This window comes from Otolemur garnettii, unplaced genomic scaffold (assembly GCF_000181295.1).
Source record: "Otolemur garnettii isolate 467f Iridium unplaced genomic scaffold, OtoGar3 scaffold00068, whole genome shotgun sequence".
NCBI lineage: Eukaryota > Metazoa > Chordata > Mammalia > Primates > Galagidae > Otolemur > Otolemur garnettii.
Genome location: NW_003852463.1, coordinates 274,672 through 282,368, shown reverse-complemented (window position 1 = coordinate 282,368; position 7,697 = coordinate 274,672). Strand labels below are relative to the sequence as shown.

General features: G+C 39.4%; 1 pseudogene across 1 annotated transcript; it reads right to left on the bottom strand.

Moving 5' to 3' along the window:
- Positions 1–2,000: 2,000 nt before the first annotated feature.
- On the bottom strand, positions 2,001–3,392 carry LOC100961332 (annotated as a pseudogene). Its single transcript, XR_153926.3, has one exon. The product of XR_153926.3 is annotated as an SWI/SNF-related matrix-associated actin-dependent regulator of chromatin subfamily E member 1 pseudogene (transcript).
- Between the last annotated feature and the right edge of the window lie 4,305 nt (positions 3,393–7,697).

Below are 7,697 nucleotides of genomic sequence, written 5' to 3'. Positions count from 1 at the left end.
GTATAAGTGAGGGTAGAATTTTGGGTCAAATGCTAAATATATTTGAGGAACTGCCAAATTGCTTTTCAAAGCAACTGCATCATTTGACAGTCCCAAAATCAATCTGTAAAGGTTCTAACTTCTGTACATTCTTGCCAAGTTTTCCACACTCTTGACAACATCTGTCATTGTGTGACTTTTTTATTACAGGCATCCTCGTGGGTGTGAAATGGCATCTCATTGTGGTTTTGATTTGCATTTCCCATTAGGAATGGGATGTTGAGATTTTTTTCATGTGCATATTGGCCAAATATTTTTATGTCTTCTTTGGAGAAATGACTACTCAGATCCTTTGCTATGTTTTAATAGCGAAGGTTATTTCTTTATATTGTTGAGTTGTGATGGTGATTTACACATTCTGGGTAGTATACTTTAATCAGATGTATAATTTGTAATGTCGTCTACCATTCCGTGGCCTGTCTTTTCATTGTCTTGATAGTATCCTTTGAAACACAAAAGCTCTTAATTTTAATGAAATATAATTTATTTTTTCTTTGGTTGTTCACATTTCAGATATCATATCTAAAAATAATTACCTAATCCAACATCACAGACACTTACATTTATGTTTTCTTCTTAGAGTTTTTTTAATTTTAGCTCTTATGGTGACATCTTTGTTCCATTGTGAGTTAGTTTTTGAATTTTGAGTGAGGAAAGGGACTAACTTCATTCTTTTGCATGTGGACATCTAGTTGAAATTTTTACTTTCTTGTTCCAGGCCCCATACCTTCCCTTTTCTCCTTCTAATCTGGACTGCAAATATAATGACTGGAGATGCAGTAGCCAGTTCATGATTACTAGAAAAAGGTAACAGAAATTTGGAGATTCTGGTACTAAATTTTTGGCTGGATTTTTTTTATTATGAAAAACAAAAGGAAACATATAGCCCTTACCTCCTTCATGTTTACATGGATGGAATTAGAAAATATTCTTCTTAGCAAAGTATCTCAAGAATGGAAGACAAGGTATCCAATGTACTCACCTCTACTATGAAACTAATTTATAGCTTTCCTAAGAAAGCTATAACCCAATTATAGTCCAAGAATACGGGGGAAGGGGAGAGGGAGGGGAATGGAGAGGGGAGGATGGGTGGAGGGAGCGTGATTGGTGGGATCATGCCTATGGTGCATCTTATAAGGGTACATGCGAATCTTTCTAAATGAAGAAAATAAATGTTTTAACACCATAACTAAGAAAAAGACATGAAGGCTATGTTAACCAGTTTGATGAAAATATTTCAAATTGTATATAAAAATAGTACACTGTACCCCATAACAGTATTAATGTACATAGCTATGATTTAATAAACAAACAAACAAACAAACAAACAAAACCATATAGCCTAAAACCTCCTATACCAGTGGTTCTCAACCTGTGGGTCACAACCCCTTTGTAACCAATGAAAATACATCCTGCATGTCAGATATTTACATTATGGTTCATAACAGTAGCAAAACTAGTTATGAAGTAGCAACAAAAATACTTTTATGGTTAGGGGTCACCACAACATGAGGAACTGCATTAAAGGGTCACAGCATTAGAAAGGTTGAGAACCACTGCTTAAACCATAATTGGATGAAGGTTTCTATTACTTTTCATCCCAAAGCACTATTCTGTGATACATCACTTTCTCTTTTCTCTTGGAGTAGACATTTATACAGTGGTTGATATTCCACCTCATGGCGACTCCCCCTTAATTGAAAATCTCCTCAGAGCACAAGAGTGTGCCATTTTAATCATGGATGGTCCATGCAAACTTATGCTACTGGCCAAGTATGATTGACCCTGGGCTGGACTCACTCTAGGTGGGCCAATAAGGTCCTTTCTCCTGGAAATGTGGAGTGCTGAACTAAAAGAACTTGGGAAAGAAGGTTCATGCTTTTCTCCAGCTGAAGCCTTTGAAACCATAGCAGCTTCTATCTTTATATTTGTTTTCTTTTGTTTTTATCTTCCTTGGATTCTTTTTTTTTAAAACCAAAAAACATTTTTTCATTTAAAAAAGTATTTAGAACACATAAAACAAGGCAACATCTATTCTTTTTTCTCATCTTCTGGTATGGGATCTGTCGGTGGCTCCTCCACTGTGGCACTGTTGCTCTCTGAGCCGGTGTTGCTATCACTGGTTCCTTCCTCAGCCATGCTGTCGACCCCCTCCTGCCCACTCTCCTTGTCGTCAGGAGTTGATGTGCCTTCTTCACCATTCTGCTGGCTCTCTGTTGTTTCTTCAAGGTGTGTCTCCTCTGTCTCCATTGGAATGTTCTCATCGTCTTTCTTTTCCTCAGCTTTGCTCGCCGCTTGCTCCTCCTCGGGGACGACGCTGCTCTGACTGCGCTCGGCCTGCTCGGCCGCCTCCTTCTCCCCCTCCTCCTGTTTCTTGCGGGCCTGCTCCTCTGCCTGCGCAATCTCGGCGGCGATCTTCTCCATATCCACTTCTACCTTTAGACCGCACAACCTTTTAAGTTCATTGTTAAATGAATCTGTGCTTTCCAGAAATTTCCTCTTCTTTTCTTGATGTCGTTCCTCTATTTGAAGAAGTTCAGCTTCTAGTTTTCGCTGATGGACCATTAAAGATTGGACCTGTCGTTTGAGGACCTGCATCCTAGCTGTTGTGACAACTGACTGAATGTCTGGCACCACCCTCTCACTAAGGATTCGCTAATGAGGCGGTGGTTTCTCTGGAAAGGGCGGTGGCTGTATGCTTCATTGAAAAGCCATCATCATAATCATCTGGATCTTCAGCAGGCTGAAAGCTCATGTAAGGTTCTCCTTTCTCCATGCGAGACTGTCTCTGTCGACTTTCTTCCTCTAAAGCAGCTTCTGCACGACTTTTTGCATTTATGTAAGCAAGGTACACGGGGGAATTATGACAGGCCTTCATAGATTCATTGTACTCTATCTTTTCTGCTTCGTATTTGTTTAAATATTCTTGTTTCTCTTCATCAGTGAGATCTCGCCACATGCCACCAATAATCTTGCCAATCTCCCACAACTTTAGGTCAGGGTTAGAAGCCTTTACTTGGTCCCAGACCTTTCTGCTGTACCTCATGTAGGGCATCAGCGGCTTATCTGGCGGCTTTGGGCGTTTTGGAATCGTAATACCAGAGGATGCCGTGACCCGGCTGTTGGTGCCCGGGTTCCCTCCCAGCCTGTAGTTGTTGTAGGCGAGATGACTGTATGGATTGTATCCCACAAACCCTGGTGTGCTGGGCATTTGTGTTGCAGGAGCTGGGGTGGGAGGTGGGGCATAAGATGGTCTTTTTGACATTTTGGAAGATTAAGTTCTCAGTTCCTTAAGAATGAATCTGAGACACCGCGGGCAGAAAAAGCGCCCTCAGCTCCGGCTTCGCTTCCCTTTGTCCGGCGCACGCCTCTTCCTTGGATTCTATACAGTAGTCTCTCCAACACCTCATTCTTCAAAATTTTATTTGCAACCATTTTGTTTTGTTTAAGTTGAACAGAATTGGTTTCTGTTGCATGAGTCTGAAGGACCTGTATTGTTATACACTTTCTGCCTGTCGTGGTCTCATTCTTTATCTACCCAGACAGACATTCCTACCGTCAGCTGGGTGTTATTTTCTCCACGTCCAGTTGATATGTGAGGTGCTGAATCCAAAACTGCCCTTAGGAAGCTGAGGAACACATTATCCTTTTCTTTTACAAATATAAAATAAATATTTTCCCAAAAATACTCTTCCCTATTTAGGTCATAGACAATTTAAGAGAAGTAAAGGCAAAATCCAGGACAGGTTAGAATAACCATATATTTATATAACCATTACTTATTTTTTATAAGAGTCTATAGTACATAATATTTGTCACTCTGGCAAACCAATATTAGGCAGAACTGCAGAATATCAACTATTCCTTCACTTAAGAATAAACTAGTGGATAATGTATGCCTCTGGTTTGTGGGTTTTAGCTCTAGGTTTGTAAACATCCAGGCGTATCTTTTCAGGATCCATGGGATACTTGGAGATCCTGAAGAACTGTGGTTGCAACAGAAGCAGAACATCTTAAAAATCCAGTCTGACCGGGCTTAGCTCCAGCTGTCTCGAGTATTACTCTTGTTGGTCTAAACCAAATCTTTGGGAGTTTATGGTGGGGGCTTTTCTGTCAGAAGCTTTGCCCTCATGCTGCTATCCTTCTAAACTACATTATTAAATAACTTAGTGTCTAGCAACCAGACATTGTGCTCTATGCCAAAAATACAAATATAAAGCATTCACAACTTCTCCCTGTCTTTTTTTTTTTTGATAGAGAGAACTTTGTTTTATGTTTTGCAGGACTGGTATTATCTCTTCCAATAATTCTTTCATCCATCTCTGTAGGTCATTTTGTCTATTTGTCATCCATCCATCCATCCATCCATCCATCGCTCTGTAAAAGTTAGTATAGGCTGGATTATGCTGTGGTAACCAATAACCCTGATAACTGCTTTAAGCAGTAGTTTATTTTTTTGGTGAAAATCAAGTTAACTCCAGAGTTTTTGATGGAGGCTTTGTTCCATGTTATCCTGACTCAAAGATCCAGGTTGTTGGCGCCTCTACCACCTGTGTAAGGATGGGTACTGCTCTGGCAATTAAAGGCTTTGATATAAAAGTGACAAATGTCCCTTTAACTTGCAACCCATTGACAGACTAGTTAAATGGCCACATCAAGCTCTAAGGGGCAGAAATGTGCTATCCTAAGCTCTAAAGTGGGTGAAATGGAAATACTCATGAGCAACATTAGTCAGTTTCTCTCCCCTTCTCTTTCCCCTCCTCCTCTTTCTTTTTATCTATTGTCACCCTTTTCCAGAATTTAATTCGTCTTATAATTTTATAATGTACAGCAGTTAAAACAACAACTTATTGTAAAATATGTGACAAGTAGGAGGGAGGCGGTTTCTTCTTATCTTCATGTAGCTGAATGTCCAGGAAGTCAATTTCTTTTGTATTAATACTCCCAAAGGTAAAGATAAAAAGATGAGCAAACCCATGTATCCCATCAGAAATACAAAAAAGAAAAATTATAACCAGTTGTACTACTTTCCTGTGACTGCTGCAGCAAATTATCTCAAACTTGTTGGACTGTAACCACATGCATTCATTCTACCATTCTGGAGGTTGGAATTTGAAATTAGCATTCCAGATGCTGGTAGGCACAGGCTTCCCTGGGAGATGATAGAATCCTTGCATTCCTTGGTCCATGGCCCCTTCCTTCCTCTTTAAAGAAATTGGTGTAGCATTTTCAAATCTCTCTCTGATTCTTTGTCACCTCACTTTTTCCTCTTTTGTCTTTGCAATAATAAATCTCTCTATGACTCCCTTTTATAGGGACAATTGGAATTACATTATGTTCCATATGGATAATCTGGGATAATCTCCATATCTCAAGATCCTTAATTTAATCATATCTACAGAGTTGCTTTTGCCATGTAAGGTAACATTCACAGCTTCCAGGAATTAGTATCTAGATCTTTTAAGGGCCATTTTTCAGTCTACCACACTAGTTATATGGAAAATAGTGGAACTGAATCACTAATGTTTAAAAAAATGATTAAGAATATTGTTTATCAATCCATGTCTGTACCTACTTTTCATAGTAGGGACTGGAGCAGAATTTATCAGGGAATAAAAGAGATCTCAAATAGCACAATAATTAGTAATTGTAGATCATTTCTTTTGCTTCCTTTACATTTTTTAAATGCTAATTTGGAATTTTCTGCATGCACCCAGAGATTACATTTCATATTCAGAATCTAAATGCATTTTGTTTTATAAATACAGTGACTGGGTTTGCTGCATTTAGCAGAAAATTCATTGCTTCTACCTCCAAAATGAAACCCGTTGGAAACATTTTGTACATATGGGGCTATGAATTATGATTTTTCCCTTTACAAGATATTTGCAAGTCAGAAAAGCAAAATCATTGCTTTCTTCCTCTCCTTAGTCCTTTGGGAAGGGAGCAGTGAATCTCATCTTTTGGCAGGTCAGAAACTCTCTCTTATACTCAAGCAAGGTTGTGTAGACATCCAAAATTAAATATGAGATGCTCACAAATGTCACTCACCTTTAGGAAAAATGGAACCTAAATTGAATATTAATGAGTAATGAAAGTTAAAAACAAAATTGTCTGTTGGAAATATGCTTATGAGTTATGAGAAAAACGTGTAAGTCTTCTCTTCCCACTTCATTTTGAAAATAGCTGTCCAGGATGTGGTTAAGTGAGCCCTGGGATCCTGTTATATTTTTCCAGGATGACTGCAGACTCTTGAGCAAATAATTTGTTCCATATTGCTGAATTCTTGAGAAATAAAATTGCTCACCCTGAAGAAAAGCCCTTTCAGGACTCTAGGGTAATTTCTGCCTGGTGTGTTCAGTGCCTTTTACCCCTGTCCTTTGGCTATTAGACTCTCACCAAGCTAATGCAGTAATTCCTTGGCACTTTTCTGTTGCAGATGCTGACAGGGTGAACTTTTTCTTGGGCCTGTGGTACTTGGCTGTCAGATGAACTATCACTACTTTCACGTTTTTATTCATTAAAGAAACCAAAGTCGGAATACTTCTTTGTCTCCTGTGGCTTCTGTTGAATCTTCGAGGTTGTACTAGCCTGATCTTATCAAAATTAATGGCTTATGGTCATTCTCACTATTACTGTTAATGGGGTTGAGCATGCATTATCCTCTGCAGAAACAGTGCTTATTTGTGACTTACAAAGCAGCATAGTACAGCACTGTCTTAGAATATGGTTGACTGAGGCTCTGACTGTCCTGTACAGTAGGAATTTGGAGCACTCAGCAAAGATAGCTTGCAAAGCGTATATTGCAAGTATGGGTTGCAAGTTGTTATTGCTCAGGCAATGATGTTTGAAAATATGTTTAAAAAATACCAATATTAATGAAATAAAAGTTATACTTTACACTCTGCGTTGAAAGAGAAAATGTGTTTATTTTAATACAGACTCTGGAAAGGCTGTCCATTTGGCTCTTTCAGCCTGTGGCTCCCCTTACCTGCTCTGCCTCTTCTGCCAGACCTTCCAGAAGGGGCCAATACACTAGACTTAACTTTATTTGCTTTCTTTTCTTTCCATTTGTCTATTCTTCTTAGATAGCCCATGAGGACACAGAATTTTGTCTTCATAACTGGCAATTTTCAGCCCCAAGCTGTGCCAGGATAAAGCTGGATCCTGGGGCAAGCCAAGACGAAGTTCACCATATAGTGTGAGGAACAAGAGTGGAACTGGAAGCAAGTAAGGGTCGCGTGTCATATTGATATTGCAGGAAGTTATCAATCAATGACATGGAGTGAATGTTTACGTCCTTCCCCTCCCTGAAAGTCTTATGTTGAAACCTTAACCTCCCATGTAAGGGCATCAGAAGATGGGACTTTTGGGAGGTAATCGAGTTGTAAGGATGGTTTCCTATTCAGGACTAGGATTCTAGCTGTATCACTCTCTTCTAGTGCAGAGGTGGCAGAATCTAATGGAAGGAAGAGCAAGGTTGGGTGCTGTAGAGACAGCCAGGCAGAGATTGGCATACATATGGTTGGACAAATGAGTGTTGAGCTCAGAGGAGAGGCTGGAGATGGAAGACTAAATTTGACAGTTGTTAGCATATAGATGCCATTTAAAACAAGAGACTAGATAAAATTATTAAGGGAGAGGGCATAGGGAGAAAG